Consider the following 16,974-nt stretch of genomic DNA (forward strand, 5'->3'; position numbering starts at 1 on the left):
CATGCACAGCAAACCAATCAGATACTTCTTGCTTTATTCTTCCAAAATCCCACCCTTCTGCCAAATGAGTTCAGGGCACCCTACCTGAAGAGCCCCACTCATTTTATTCTTACAACAACCCTGTGAGCTGGGGTGGGCTGAGAGAGAGACTGGCCCAAGATTATTCAGCAAGCTCCATAGAAGAGTGAGGATTCGAACAACGATAGCCCCAGTCTCAGTACAGTTTGCTGCAAACCAGGAAGCATCCAATCATCCTGCCGGTCATCGCCTTCCTGTCTCATGTGTTACATGGTGTCGAACCATAGTCTGGCATTATGTTCGAACCAAGCCATAACCACCGCGCAACCCCCTCTCCCACTTATCCATTTGCTTATCCAAGAGCACGCATGAGCATTATGTAGGAAGGAGGTCCTTGTTTACAAATATGTACTGCAGAAGCTTTGAAACAAGAAGACACTATGAGGTACAGGGTTGGGCCAAGGAGATCCAACCTTGTCCCCACTCGGTTATAAACTTCACGGCACGACCATGGGCCAGTCGCTCTCTTTCTGCTTGATCTCAACTTAAGGGGTTGTTGTGATGGCGAAACTGGGAAATCCCTACATATGTTGCCTGTGGTCCTTGGAAGAAGGGGCAGGATACAAAATGGAAGGAAGTGCCATTTGCCTTTGTTTGAGTGAACGCAGCTTCAGCCAGCTTACCTCTGGGCATTCCAGTGGCAGGCTCTGGGCAGGTGGGGAGGGAACAGGGGCTTTGTAAAGGATTCACTGCTGAGGCTGCAACATGGGAAGCACAGAATTCAGCCAACGAGAGCCAAAGGAGCCAAGAATAATACGGTGGGATGCATTCCAGGTCAGAGTTTGGCAGCTTCTCGAAGGACGATGGCAGACACAGGGCCACCCTGCCAGCTCCTCAAGCCAATGGCAGGCAATGACCCCTCCCTGCCCTACTTGCCTTTTACTAACCCACATCAAAGGACTTCCAGTCTGAAGCTGAACTGGGTTTTCCACTCTGCGTTCCAATGCAAAGCATATACGAAGTTAGGCCACCAGAAAGAGCAACACTGCTCTGCACCCATAGAGATCAGCAGCAGACTTTAATCTACCACCTGAAATTCAGGCTGTGCGTGTGTCTCTCCAGTCTGCTCTATCTCTAGATGTTTTGACAGCAGGGGTAAGGAAACCCTGAAGTAGGGGTCTGCTGCCTATTGCTCGACAACCTATGGCTCTAGAGCCAAATGTGGCTCAGCAGGGAACCAACTGAAAAAGAAAATGAAATCTTTAAGGGTCTACTGGTGCGGTAGGTGGGATGCTAGAATATCCAGTACATAGAGGGAATGGCAGGCAAAGATTTTCACAGGACTCAAGTGCTTCTTAGAAAAACTTTACAGAAATAAAAACGATGAAAGAGAACAGCTGCCCATGAGAGCTGCCCACAGATTTACACCACTATATTAAAATGATCACACAAGGTGCTCCTGAGTATATTTATTACATATTGTGGGACCTCACGTGTGTCACCTCCTAATAAAAAAATAGTAAACAGTCCAGTAGCACCTTTAAGACTAACCAATTGTATTGTAGCATAAGCTTTCGAGAGCCACAGCTCTCTTCATCAGATGCATCTGACACAAGAGAGCTGTGGCTCTCGAAAGCTTATGCTACAATAACGTTGGTTAGTCTTAAGGGTGCTACTGGACTCTTTACTATTTTGCTACTACAGACTAACAAGGCTAACTCCTCTGGATCTATGACCATGGAAAACTCCTAATAAAAGACTCACAGCAATCAGTGTCTGGGCTGTGGAAATTTTATAGATTCCTAAGTCAACATTCGAGGGATCAGTAATGCTAAGGTGTATCTTTCCTGTTATGCAAACAGGCTTTCCTGGACTGGGTTCTTTGTTGATCTTGCTCTATATCTTCATGTAGTTGGTCCCTTTAACTGTAACTTTGCTGAGCCTTGTCCTGAAGCAACAGCATGAGGACAAACGGCCGGACTTGCCAGTTCAATATGGGTCAGTTTTATAAAAAAGTGAAACCACATGGGTACAACTATCTCTACCATCACTTCAGAATGCAGACGAAGGGAAGAGCATCCCAGGTTGGCTTCTGCTTTTGCAGCTTTGCTCAAGCAAACTGACTGAAGAGGTCTTCTGAAAGCTGTCCAGAGAGGTGCAGGGTCACAGGCAGTGGGGCAAACGCCCTGTGAAATCAGCAACTGAATAATATTACAACAATCTGTGTAACAAGTTCACTGAATCTCCAGCTTTCATTTTTTTAAAAAAGCCTCTAGCCCCTTTCATTGCAGAGATATAATGGGAAATGCCTATTACTGCAACAGAAAGAGCACGAGGCTTAACTTTTAAAAAATGGAATTCAGAAAACCTAACACACACACTGTTGCAACATTATAATGATATTCAGTTGCTGGTAAAAATAGAAAAAGGCATCCAGTAGTGGGGAGGGGGGGCAGCACAGGGGCAGGGAAAATGGCTGCTGTGTGGGTAGGACTGGGAGAATCCAAACTTTCCCACCAGCCTGATGAAATGTTTCCCAAACTTCAGAGTGAAGGAAATCCCAGGAGGTGCAGAAATACACCACAATGTTGTGGGGAAGCAGGAAAAAAAAACCAATAGTATCAAGCCCGAGCAAATGACCTGTGTGGAAAAGCCACTGGCCTGGGCTCCATCTCTACACCTTAGAAGCAGTAAAAAAAAAAAAATTCTCCATGCACATGGAAAAGGAGATGGGTAGGCTGCACCCTTTTCTTCAGTGTGCTAAATTTGGCCCCCAGCTCAGTCCTGGATGAATACAGCTTCGATTGGTCTGTCATGCTTTATATTCCCACGTAGCCAGATGACAACAAACTCTTGGAGACCACTACCATATCTCATTCTGACCTCGAGGCGTCCACAATAAACAGGGAACCTGACTTCAGATGGAAGCCTTAATCAAGAGCCAAATTAGGAGGACACAATTTCTATTTGCATTCCCCATCAGACGGTTAATTTGTTGCTACAGCAACTATGGAGACCCTTCCTCTGATACATTGCTTATCCTTGCAAATCCATCAACGTACTTCCCCTTTCTCATGAAATGATTTATTGCCATCTCTGGAGCAGAGCACCTCTAGCTGCCCCACATCCAGAGGAAGGGGAGAAAAAATTCACAAGCCTTCACAAAATCCACGAGTGGCTGGCCCCAGCAGCTGCAGCACTAAGGCAAACAAGCTTTGAGGCTTAGAAACCATCGCTGCAAAAATGCAGAATAACATAAATTTAAAAGGCACTAAGCAAGGCAGACGCGTCGGAGAAGGTTACAGATTGCTGTCATTTTCCTGCCATTTACAGATAAAAATGGACCTTTTGTCTCTTTCGCTTTTCAAAGCTCCTTAAAGAGGCTTGCACTCTTGCCCTGCGATTCCTACTCCCCATTACAGCGAATTTTTTCTGAAGATAAAAATATAACCAGATGAAGATATCAAGCAGCCTTGGATCAAATATTACAGAGAATAGCGGAAATCAACATCTCTGTGATGCCAGTTTATGGAGAACATGTTCTGACTCTTCCCCCCCCCCTTCTCTTCTGGCTCCCTTTGCAGCTGCTTCTTCCATGCTGGGGGTGGGGTGGGGGTGGGATTACAGCTAAGGGTTAAAGCTAAAAAAAAAAGCTTGTTAAGAAATGATCTGCATTTTCCACACGTGTGAGCAAACTGCCCTGGCAGATCTCCCCCCCCCCACACACACACCCGCAACTCTTGGATGCCTCTGCTGCTGGGTGTATTTTTAGCAAAATGCTTTGACTCCCTGAGTCAGAGATGCCCACCCAATGCCAAGTTAATTAATTATTGTTATTAAATTCATTTCAACGTACAAAATGCTTAGTGAATCTTCTTCCAATTGATCTTAACACTGACTGTAGCAAGGGTTTGTATTGAATGACAGAGGCATTTAACAGCCTAAGGAGTCGCACATTTGTAAGGAAGGATATCCTACCAAATATTATGAGATACTGTAATGGGTGAAAAATAGAGGGGCCATTCCGTGCGCGTATCAGCTTTTTGAACTGGCTGATGGGTGGCCGTGACGGAAGGTGGGTTTTCAATCGCATTTTGACTATCTGAGCTTCACGACATACGTGTGGTTTCAGTCACATTCCCTGAATAACTATGCACAGGATTCCAGCCTGAAACTGTGACCAAAAATACACGCGTGTGTTGAAAAAAGCACAGAAAGGCTGAAATGCGACTGGCACATCCACCTCCCTGCGTGGCCACTGCTGATCGATTCAGAAACCTGATATTCACATACTCAGGGCCATGCTACACGATATGTTCAACATGTGCTGGATCACAGGTGCATGACTGGACTCACTGTCGGAACTCACCTTAAAAAGTGCTCTGCTCCTGAGGGAGGAGCAGGAGCTGCCAGCTTCCAGTTGCCCCCCCCCCACTTTCGCCAGTGGAAAGGAGGTGCCTGAGGGGGGGGGGAGCTTTTCTCTCTCTTTTCTCTGGCTCCACGGGCCCTGTGATGACCTCCTTAGAACTAGCTTCTGCTTTTCACAGGCAGACACAAACAGCAGGAGAGAGGCCTGTGTGAATTCTGCCTCGGGATAAGCAAGGCTTTGAGAGAGGAAAGGAGAATGAGGCGGGGCTCTCTGGAGAAAAGAGGGGCCGGGGAGATTTGGGGTGTGGGCGACATCCCCACCCCCATGGGTCAGTAATGACTCGGTGCTTCCACAGGGGACTATCTTTACCTACAAAAGAACAACAGGCGGGGGGTGCCTGTGTCCTTTTTAGGCTTGATTTAAATGAGGCCAAAGCACGTTACAGTGTGCAGGTGCTTTGCGTGGTAGCAGCCAAATTTAAACTAGATCTTGCGTGGCACCATGTCCTAAATCAAGCCTTTGTGAGGAGGGGGCAGAGATAAAAGGGGGGCGGATGCTGGAGAGAACCCTGCAGGCCATCATTCCTGTCTGGAGGGCTGTGCTCAGCTGGGTGGCCCGCATGTTCGTGCCTTTAAAGGATACCTACCCTACCTTTCTGCACCTTGCCCCCCCCCAAGACAGCTTGCAAAAGGTTCAGCGGAAGAGACATGACGCCCTTAATTTACTAAACCAATCAATAAACTAAAACCAGCAGCATCAACAGTGAAACAATAAACACGCTGGGCAGCTCGGACGAGCTAGGCTGAAAGCAGCCAAAAAGGAAACGGCTTTCTTGGCAACTAGAAATACAGCAATGTGGTGGGGAGGGGGGTGGTCATAAAGCAGAAAATGGCTTTGCAGCCCATCTAGGCCAACCCGCTGCTCAAGGCCGGAGATCCAAAGCTAGAGCATCCCTGGGAGACGGCTGTCTAGCATCCACATGAAGAACCCCCCCCCCAGCAAGGCAGAACTCACCACACCTCCCCCCACAGGGGCTTCACTGTCAAACTGTTCTCATCGTTAGGAAGTTTATCCACATGTTCCACTGAAATCTGCCCTCCTCCTGTAACCTGAGTCTATTGGGGCTTGTCCCACCACCCTGTGGGTAGCAGAGAAGAAGTCTTGGGCCTCTCCTCCAAATGCGTCTCCGGGGAGGGTATTTTGCAGAGAGCCGGAAACCGGATCAACAGAAAGCTTGATTGCATTCTGAGGGCAAGTTCCTGTGATGGATAGTGATAAATGGAAAATTCTGAGGGGGGGGGGGGTCTTGCTAGAAAGTTTTGTTATCATAGGTGACATTTTATCCGTATCACCTAAGTTTGCCAACCTCCAGGTGGGACCTGGAGATCTCCCAGAATCAAAGCTGATCTCTTAGACGACAGAGATCAGGTCCCTTGGGAGAAAAAAGCTGCTTTGGAGGGTGGACTCTGTGGCACTAAACTCTTGCTGTCCCTCCCCTCCTCAAACCCAGCCTTCCCCAGGTTCTACCCTCAAATCTCCAGGAATTTCCTAAACCAGAGTTGGCAACCCTTCTTTTGCCTCTAAACTGGCAAAAGATTCGGGATGGGGCGGGAAATGCATGCTTCGTTTCCCAGGGCTGATGATGGCTCAGGGGTTTGCAGCTGCTGACCTTCTATGCAAGATTAAAGAGAGCGTTTATGCCCTCTCTCCGATGCCAGATAAATTCAATCACACAAGGCATGGTGTGGTGGTTAGGAGGTCAGAGAAGGTCCTTTCTGGTAGTTCCTGATTTATTTCTTCTGAAAAAAATATATCTTACTCTTTGGATATAAAATCTAGCAGGGTGGCTTACAGATTTTAAAAAAACAACAGTTCTAGGACCAATTTTTTAAAACCCCTAAATTGCTACAGACTACCACCGCCCTCCCTCTCCAAGCACGTAACGTATGTGAAAACAGTTCCCCAAAGCAACAGAGAGCCAGTGTGGTACAGCACTTACAGCGGCAAGACTAGGACTTCAGAGAACTGGGTTCAAATCCCGACTTAGCCACAAAGACCTGTCGCTCTGTCTCACCCCAACCTGTCTTCACAGGGTACATGTGGGGATAATATGGGTGGTAGCGGTGGTGGGGAGGCGATCCTTATACACTGTCCCGAGCTCCTTAGAGTAAGGACAGGATGAAAACGTGATAGGAAGTACTACAACAGAACAATCAAAATGCTTTAAAAATTAAAAATAAAACTGCATTAGCCACACGTGTATTTTTCAAGGTAGAGGAACGGAACTAGGAAACTATAAAGCAGAATGTTAAAACCAGGCCAAGCCACATGCGTCATTTACAAAAAAGACAGTTGTGACACTGGTATTAATTCGCCAGCCACACGGGCTGCCACCCTCTAAACTTCATTTACACGGGCTTCAGGTGGGCCAGCTGCTTCCTCCCCCCCCTTTGCCCTGCTGTATACCCTCCCCCCCTTCTGCCACACTTCTTGCCTAGTCTGCACTATTAGGTGTTTATTTGTTCTCATTGCAGTGTTCGCAAAAACACCATCTGGCTCATTACAGTTTGGAGCACACTAAATCAATTCTACCCCGTTAACCAGGTCAAAAATAAACAGATAAAAGGATGCCAAGCTGAGAGTTTCCAAAGGGCAGCTGTGGGGGGCAGCCACACTCATAAGCAGAGCATAAGCCCCTGGTCAGCAACTATTTTATTTTTCATATCAAAGGGCTGTGTTTTGAACTGATTAAGGACCGAAAGGGCGACCATATTAGATCTGCCCAGTGACTCACTCTGCTCACAAGCCAAAACTTGGATCTTTCCACAGATGCAAAGAGTTCCCCCCATGGAACATGACTTTCTGGCATCCCCCTCCCACAGAAGCCAGTAATACCCTCCTCCCAAATCCTTTTCCTAGGGTACAGGGACGAGAAAGTCAAGCTTCCCAGGTGGAAATTCTTGAGCATGTAGAAACAATAGTCTGAAATGGCAACAGAAGCCCTGCCCAAGCTTTCCCCGTTATGTATCTTAGAACAGCAGAGATCCCCTCACCTCTGCAGGAGTATACCGTATACCCTGCAGCTGTGGACAAGTTTACATCGGGACCACAAAGCGTAGCATCCAGACAAGAATAAAAGAACATGAAAGACACTGCAGACTTGGACAGCCTGAAAAATCAGCAGTGGCTGAACATAGCCTAACTCAAACAGGGCACAGTATCTTATTCCAGGACACCAAAATACTGGACAACACTTCCAACTACTTTGTCAGACTGCACAGGGAAGCCATTGAAATTCACAAGCATAAGCAAAACTTCAACAGGAAAGAAGAAACCTTAAGAATGAACAGAGCATGGGCTCCAGTTCTGAAAAACACCAGGCCAACAAAACACTCCACACCCGACAATAGCCCTGCAGAGAAGATTAGCACATCAAGCACCAATCCATATGCAAAAGAACCGCCTCAGGACACAGTGAAGCCTCCCGCCATTAGCATTCCACACCCTGGGAAACTCTTACAGAATGACTCAGCTCAACCCCACCCCTCCTGAGTAGATACAAATGACCTACATCTTTTCCACACTGTGACACTGAGAGATCTCTGTCTTTTGGTGCTACACCTCTGAAGATGCCAGCCACAGCTGCTGGCGAAACGTCAGGATCTACAATGCCAAGACCACGGCAATACAGCCCGGAAAACCCCCAACAACCAACTATCTTAGAATTTGTCTTCATTTTAGTACACAGGAGTGAGAAGCTATTGACACAGCCACTGTTACAGCTGTTCAAGCCAGGGGATAAAAGAGCCCCTTGCCCAGAGGTTGACACAATTCAGCTGGCCTTGATAACCAACCAGCATTTCTGCCCATCACAAACAAGACTAAGCCAGGGAAGAAGGAGAGAGGGGGTTTCATCTTTGATTACCATGCTGAGCTTTGGATTCATTCACTGCTCTCCAAGCACCTCTAAACCCCAAGCATACTGAGCTTGGGTATAACTTAGAATGCAATTAATTAAACAAAAAGTTTTCTCCGTGTGTCTTGGGATGGCCCAGGGGAAAAAAAAAACCAGATAGACAAGCAGAAGCCCTCTCCTGTTGTTTGATTCCAGTATCCAATAGACTTATACTGCTTCTCCAGAGGAAGGTTACATTTAACTATCATGCTTGAGAGACAGAGAGAGAATGAAGAGTGATTTGGGAAATATTATTTTCTATCAAGGAATGAGAAAATCCTGGCTCTACCGTAATGCAACCGTGCAGTCTAAAGAGTAGCAGAAACATCTCTTGCTGTTCGCCAAGCCCCTTTGTACAAGACCCCGTGTCCTTTTTGCAGCGGGCACAGCTGGCATTTAGACGAGCTACAGTGAAACCTTCCAAACCATTTGTCAGAAGGCCTGGAGCTCCTGTCACAAAGCAGGTGGCAAGATGGCAAACCAAGGGGGGGGGGATCAGGGTCTGGCCTTTTCTGTCTCTCCGCAGAAAGGGCCAAAGGTCAGCTGCCTCATGCTAAGTGGTACAGACATTTCAGCCCACCCTCAGCAGCCGCAGATTCAACGGGTGGCCTTAAGCCAAGCAATCATTTGCTCAACTTCTGTAACACAGGACCTGGATAACTTAAGAGCCATCTGCTGCCTTATGCATCATTGGATATATGGAGGGCAACCAGCTAGAACAGGGCTTTTTTTGCAGTGGCACTAAACTGATAAAACTGCCTCCTGAAGGAGGCCCACCGCGCTCCTTCTCCATCACAGTTTAGGCATTTCTTTATTCAGAGAGATTTCAAGATGCAGTGAGTGTCCTGATTTGGACCGCTGCCGCTACTAACTTCTCTCCTTCCCCCAGTCCTGATGGGTCTCTGCTGCTTTCTTGCAGGCGTTTCATGGGTTTTAGACTGTATTTTGGTTCATGAGGAACTCTTCTGCTACCTGCCTTAAAGGTTTTTTAGTGAAAGGCAGGGGTGCATCAACATTTTAGTAACAACCAATAGGACATTTTAATAGCAATAAATGCCGCTTCCCCAATCATAGAAGAATTATTACACTTTCATGACCATGCATTAATAATCGTATTCTTAATTAGCACTTTAGTATTATACCTTATAACCCTAATATTAACAACAAACATAACTTACACAAACACAATAAATGCGCAAGAAGTAGAAATAGTCTGAACTATTTTACCCGCAGTAATCCTAATTATAATTGCACTTCCATCCCTACGTATTTTATATCTTATAGATGAAGTTAATAATCCACACCTAACAGTAAAAGCACTAGGACACCAATGATACTGGAGCTATGAGTATACAGACTACGAAAATCTAACATTTGACTCATACATAATCTCAACACAAAATCTACCCCAAGGAAACTATCGTTTATTAGAAGTTGATCACCGAATAGTTGTACCAATAGAATCTCCAATTCGCATACTTATTTCAGCAGAAGATGTCCTACACTCCTGAGCAGTTCCAGCATTAGGAATTAAAACTGATGCCATCCCAGGACGCCTTGGTTATATCACTCAGTGTTAGTTTCATATCTATTTTTTTAAGCCTGCTCTTAGGCAGGGTCTCTTCCAGTGAACTGACCAGGTCTACATCTGTTTGGCTACAGCATTAGACCATCAATTGAATCCTTCAGTTACCATCTATAGAAAGTCAACCTTCCATGATCATTGTGATGGCAAATATAATCAAGAGAATTACGTACTTCAACAATCTAAAAAGCCTGAGAAATGATAAACAATGGGACTAGACCTAAAATGAGATGGCTTAACTCAATAAAAGAAGCCACGTCCTCCAGTTTGCAGGATGTGAGCAAGTCTGTTATGATAGGATATTTTAGAAGTCTTTCCTTCATAGAGTCTGCAGAGGTCGGAAGTGACTTGATGGCACACAGAAGCCTCATAGAATGCTTCAAACCCTGGTTAACACTAACTATGGTTTATTGTTGTCTGGTTACTCTGGTCTTTTGCTGGTTATGACTGCAGACTTCCTTCCCATCTTGCAAGCTGAGAAATCAGAGAGGCAGAGAAACTATCCAACCTTAATTTGTTCAGTCCAGGCATTCAACACTTAACCACATGCTTAATGCTAAACAGAGTTTGCAAACAAGGTGGTGGTGGTGGAAGGTACCCTCAAGTCCCAGCTGAATTATGGAAACCTGTAGTGGGATTTTCATGGCAGAAGACTAACGGAGGTGTTTGCCATTGCCTGCCTCTGCAATCCTGGCCTTCACAGAAGGTCTCCCATCCAATTACTAACCAAGGCCGACCCTGCTTAGCTTCTGATATCTGACAAGATCAGGCTCATCTGGGTTATCCAGGTCAGAGCTTGCAAACGAGACCCATCCTTTAACACAGTTTAGGTTTGTATATGAATCATAACACTTAACGATGGTAAAGAAAAACAAAACATGGCTCAGTTACATTGGTACGGAGCTACTAGGGTGGGAACATGGTGGCAGGGCATGCTGAACTTGGCATAGACATAGGTTTGAGAAGCTGAACTTCCACATTAGCAAAGGCTAAATGGTTTGGAGCATCCCTCTCTGGGTAGAGATCTGCTCCCAGCCTCCCCAAGGAGTCATTTCCATTCAAATGCATCTCACAAGCTTTTTGGAACTGCCTCCGGGGTTCCAAATCCCCACGGCAACTTCTGCAACGCTAATCAAAACTAATGTTAATTAGAATGGCTCGCACTCCGGCAGTAGTTCATTTTAAAAATCTCCTTGCTTGTTCTCTTTGGCCAGCGGGCCAAGTGGGAACCAAGCCATCTCCAGTTTTACTACTGGAACCATCTCTTTCTCTCTCTCTTTTTCCCATATTTTTTTTTTAGTAAGTAAACAAAGCAGCTGCAAAATGCAGGCCATTTGTTTTTACAATAATCCTATCACTTACCCCAAAAGAACCACCTATTAAACTAGGCCAGGTCAGTTGCGCCCCAGGGACAGCTTCCACAGCTGAGCAGAATGCAGGAATTTAGTACCAAAGAGATTCAGGCAACAATCCTTTAAAAGCAAAAAGAACTCCCCCACCCCACCCCAACATCAGACCGCTGCTAACAATGTGCCAGTTTAGAAGTCCACAGTGCGGCTACCGATGCATGCAAACAATGTTGAATTGTTTCTTGCATGTTACATTTAACCCCATGGAGGAAACACAGGATGTACGGGACCCCAGTTCTTCAAGCATTTCCCCTGTGCAAACGCTACTGGGGTTAACCCACAGTTGGGTTTTTTCGAAGTCCTGCAGAACTGTAACTATGGGGAAAAAATTCCATTCACTCACAGGAATTTTAACTAGCAGCCAGCCTGCACGTGCGTTCTGTGGGGATAGAGAGATGGGTGAGCTGGGGAAGCCATGAATTAGGCCATGCGGACGGCTCTGTTCGGCTGACTCTGTAAAGGCAGAGAGCTGAATCTGTAATAGTTATGCCTGGCCAATCCAGAAACCTCGCTCGGCCTGCCAATCTCTGCACAACACTGATGCTGTGCAAACTCTCTTTTCCAAGAGGGCTCTAATGATCAAACTGGAGTTTATTAGCAGATTGTGGTGTTGTGTGGTCTACTTTGGTTTTTCTTTCTAGAAACTCTGTGGTTCTTTTTTAAATTTAAAAAGGAAAACTGGGAATAACTTCCGTAATACTAGAATTTGGAGTGGTGATGGAGAGTGGAGGCAAGGTATAGCTGACTTACAGCGACCCCTGGTGAGGTTTTCATGGCAAGAGACTCACAGAGGTGGTTTGCCATTGCCTGCCTCTGCAACCTTCGTCTTCCTTTGAGGTCTCCCATCCAGTTACCAACCAAGACCAACCCTGCTTAGCTTCCAAGATCTGATGAGATCAGGTTTGCCTGGGCTATCTAGGACAGGACAGAATTTGGAATGCACTCCATAAAATTTATGAGCAGTTGATTCAAGGCATAAAAAATGCCAGTGAGACCACAATAAATGGGCTGATGATTCCACAAGCAGGGTTGCCAGCTACTGGTTGGGAAATTCCTGGAGATTTTTGTGGGTGGAGCCTGGAGAGGGTGGGGTTTGGGGACGGGAAGGCCTTCAGTGGGATATAATACCATAGAATCCACCCTCCAAAGCAGCCATTTTCTCCTGGGGAACTGATCTCTGTGGCCTGGACATCAGCTGTAATTCCAGGAGATTTCCAGCCACAACTTGGGAGGTTAACAGTACAGAGAGAATCACAAGAAGCAATAACGTAACAAAGTATCATGATGTTCTAACAAAATTAAGTACTAACACAACAATTAGAAAAATAATTAACTTGTTCTTATTTCATCTGTGCACAATTTACCATCAACATAAGGAGCATTACCTGACGTCTGGCTTACTAGTGGTTGAATAGGATGGCTTCAGGAATGGTGAAATTGACCATCTTTGACAAAAGAACTGAAACAGGACCTAGATGGTTTCCTTTCCATCCTGCGCGCCTTGACCTACAATTGGCATTGATGGACTTTATGCACCTTATATCAAGAATTGTTTATAAAAGCAATATTGAATGTTGTTAAATGTCTGCTCCTCAATCGTACTGAATGCACTAGCACTTTATGTATAGGTCTGAAGGTGGGAAGATTGTGTGTACTGTTATGTTGATGGTAAATTGTGCACAGATGAAATAAGAACAAGCTAATTATTTTGTAATTGTTGTGTTAGTACTTTATTTCGTTAGAACATCACGATACTTTGTTACGTTACAACTTGGAGGTTGGCAACCCAATTCCACAGGAAGCTGTGTTTGGGGCGCACGGCATATGGCTTGCAGGCTGCATGTGACCAGTACTAGGTATCCCCTACGGCCCTTGGCCCAGGCACCCATAAACTGCTCCACCCCAAGGGAGATACAGCACTGATCGCCTGCTAAGAGTGGTCCTTTGTGATGCAGCACACATTTCCCAGGAAGGAGGAGAGGGTTTTGGTTTCTGACCATCACCCTCTAAACAGTAAATTTTGCCACTGTATCCCAGGCACTTGCAAAAGCCCTCGGGGTTATTCTAGATGGCAGGCATTCTGACCCTGCATTCAACAGTTAGATGGGCCATCCTGTAGCCTGGCATTGTCCTGGAATGCCCCACCCACAGCTCCGCTCCAGTAAAAGTCTTGGCAAATAAAACGCCCGTGCAGTGCGTTTAAATCATGCATCAGTTGTACCTTCTGCCCATCCCTTGCTCACAAGGTGAACCCTAACAGTGCAATCCTAGCCAAAGTTACTCCAGTCTAAGCCCATTGATCCTAACTCTGCTTAGGATTGCACTGCTCGTCTCGTTCTCCCAAACCCCTAATTAAAGTTGCCGATCTCCTAGTAGGCCCTAGAAACAGGCAGTTAAAACAAAAGACAACTGTCTCTGATGTTGCTGTTCAGGTTATACCGGAACCCGTGGAGTTTGGGAGCATGGGACCCTGTCCCGGGAGGAGCCAGGCTTCAGGAACGCAGCCAGGCTCAGAATACTTGAAGTCTCACTCTAGTACTTGCTGGCTAACAGTCTCTCCCAGCAAAACTGATGAGCGGCCGGTTCAGCGCACAGAAATCCTTCTTCACACACATCAGATCCTTCACTTATGAACTTCTCTGCCACATGATGTAATGAGGGACACTGGCTTTGATATAGCTTTTTTATATAACAAAAAAAGCATATATTGCACATTTTAAAAAAAAACAATATATTCAGTTTTATTTATTTTTATTTTATTTAAGTCATTTATAGTCCACCTTTCTCACTGAGACTCAAGGCAGATTACATGTAGTGAGTTAGTATGGGGAAGGGTGTTGTCTAACCAAGGAAATTAGATTCGATTATAAACTTACCTTTAAGAAGCAGAATTACCCCTGACGTGCATTCACGGGGGCATTCTGTGGGTACAACAATTTCCACCCACAAGAGGGACTTTCTCTTCTTCATAGATGCAGAGGAGTTAGCCGTGTTAGTCTGTGGTAGCAAAATCAAAAAGAGTCCAGTAGCACCTTTAAGACTAATGCCTGGCATCTGACGAAGAGAACTTGATTCTCGAAAGCTTATGCTACAATAAAATTGGTTAGTCTTAAAGGTGCTACTGGACTCTTTTTGATTTTTCTCCTCTTCCGCACTCCTGCTTCAGAAGCATTTCAGGGCACTTTTGGGTCTGCAACGTGGGGTGTGTGAAAAAGTCCTGATCCGGTGGATCCAAACTGCTGAATGCCACATGCCGGGGAACAACCAACACGGAAGGGCTGGTGCCTTCATATCCTACTTTTGGACTTCCCAGAGGTTGGCCACTGTGCAGGCAGGATGGTGGACTTGGTCTGAACAAGTACGGCTCTTTATTCACCAGTGTTAAGTGATTCCAGGTAGTTATCCTGGATTAAGAACATCAGAAATGCTTTACCAATGTACATACCATCTAGCATTCTTTGTGAGAACCTGTGAACTTTGAGAGAATGCGGCTATGCCCTGCGCACCGGACTCAAGGAATACAGACAGGCTTCAACACTTGAAGATGCCACTGACTCAATGTGGTGGTCTTGTGAAAAAGCTAAACAATTTTGGGGGAATATTGTTGATGTTATGTCAGATATATTACAGAAAAAAGTGAGTAAAAACCCAGAGTTGTTATTGTTTTGTATATGTTTAGAAGATTTTGTGACCCAAGACAGAACGTTAATGTTTTATATGACAACTGCAGCAAGGATGTTATACGCACAATTATGGAAGACACAAGAGATACCGACAATAGAAGATTGGATACAGAAATTGCTGTATATGGCAGAGATGGACAAATTGACAAGGAAAATGAGAGAACAAGATTCAGAAGAATTTGTTATGGACTGGGGGAAATTTAAAAGTTATTTGGAAAAGAAATGGGACATAAGGGGGAAAGGGTGGTCATTGGACAACTATTAAAGGGGGAGGTAGAATGTCTTTACCGATGGAAATAATATATGGAAAGTTAAAATAAGTTAATAGAGTGAACTAATATTCTTTCTTTTTTTTTAGACAATGTATTGGATAGAATAATAGATACAATTAGATAATGGATTGGAAAGCTGTTGGAAGTCTAACAAGAAAGGGGGAGGGAGGGGGTGGGGGAAACAGGAAGAGGTGGGGTAATAGAATGTATATTAATTAATTTATATGTTAACTCACCCAATAAAATTTTAAAAAAAGAAGATGCCACTGACTCAAACAGCAACTGAAACTACCTTCTAATAATTTCTACTGCCCTTTGAGCGTACAAAGCCTTCAGCAATCCGTTATTGCCTTCACCCCCACAGCAATCCCCAGAAGCAGTTGACCACAGTAAACAATTCTACAGAAGCAGACAGGCTTGTCATTTCCAAACACACACAAAGTTAGCACCCTGTGGCATGGCACGGGTCCATCCTAAGCACCCTTATCGTTCCAAACAGAAGTAGGCAGCGGAAGATCTATTAACACAACCTACTCAAAGAGGGAGGAGTGGGGTACACCCAGGGAGATGGTGTATCCACCACAGTAGCCTTTGTGCCCCTGACCTCCTCTATATATTGGCACAACAGCCCAAAAAGATGTCACAGATGGAGTCAGGAAATGCAGCCACAGGTTTTTCACAAATTTGATAACCTTTTGGTCAGAGATACACAATGGGATAATAATATTATCATACTTCAGATTTTGTTCACTCCCTTCCTCCTCCGACCTCAAAAATGGCATAAAATGGGATGGCGGGTGGGGGACGTCTCCCACTCAGCTATAGGCCAAGTCTAGATCCACTTAGTGATGGAGCTAACTAGGCACAAGCACAAAAAAAACTCCTAAATTGTAAAGCGTTTAGCAGCATCTTTAAGACTAACCAACTTTATTGCAGCATAAGCTTTCGAGAACCACAGCTCTCATCGTCAGATGCATCTGACAAAGACAGCTGTGGTTCTCAAAAGCTTATGTTACAAAAAGTTGGTTAGTCTTAACGGTGCTACTGGATTCTTTACTATTTTGCGACTACAGATTAACACAGCTAATTCTTCTGGGGAAAAAAACCCTGGCCTGCTTCTCAGGGGTTGATGAGGAGGACTGCATCGCTGTCGGGATCACATTGAACTGAAAAAGGCCACTGGACTCTGCTGCTTTTCTTCAGAAGTAAGAAGGGGCCTAGAAGCCTCCTGTGTGGATACATATGTTTGCGTATACACACACCTGATCAGAACACTTAAGTTTCTCCAGCAGGGCAAACAGTGGCTCCTAGGATCATTTCTGGTCAGGAAAACATTACAGGGGGTGAAGAAGGCTGCCAACACACTGCAGTTCTGATTTGAATCAGGTCCCCAAATGCTTGAGACCTGAGTTTCAAAAATTGCTGCAAGCTGAGCATGCTAGTATCATCACGTATCTTGATGGGACTGGACTGAGAGACCAAACAGCGACCCTCAGAGGTTCATAGCTGGCAGGGGGCTCCTAGTCATTTACACTGGCCTCTAACTGGCTTCCAAGTTGCATACAAGATACTTGTTTTGACTATTAAAGCCCTAAACAGCTCACGTCCAGAGTATATGAAAGACCACCTACACTCATATTTAATTTTATTTTATTTACGTTATTTACAGTCTGCCTTTCTCAC

General features: G+C 45.2%; 1 protein-coding gene across 4 annotated transcripts in view; it reads right to left on the bottom strand.

Annotated features, from left to right (window-relative positions):
- DNAJC4 (DnaJ heat shock protein family (Hsp40) member C4) overlaps positions 1-16,974 on the bottom strand; it is a 62,770-nt gene that overhangs the window by 40,627 nt on the left and 5,169 nt on the right. The window lies entirely within an intron of this gene.

The sequence above is a fragment of the Eublepharis macularius genome, chromosome 1 (assembly GCF_028583425.1).
Source record: "Eublepharis macularius isolate TG4126 chromosome 1, MPM_Emac_v1.0, whole genome shotgun sequence".
Taxonomy (NCBI): domain Eukaryota; kingdom Metazoa; phylum Chordata; class Lepidosauria; order Squamata; family Eublepharidae; genus Eublepharis; species Eublepharis macularius.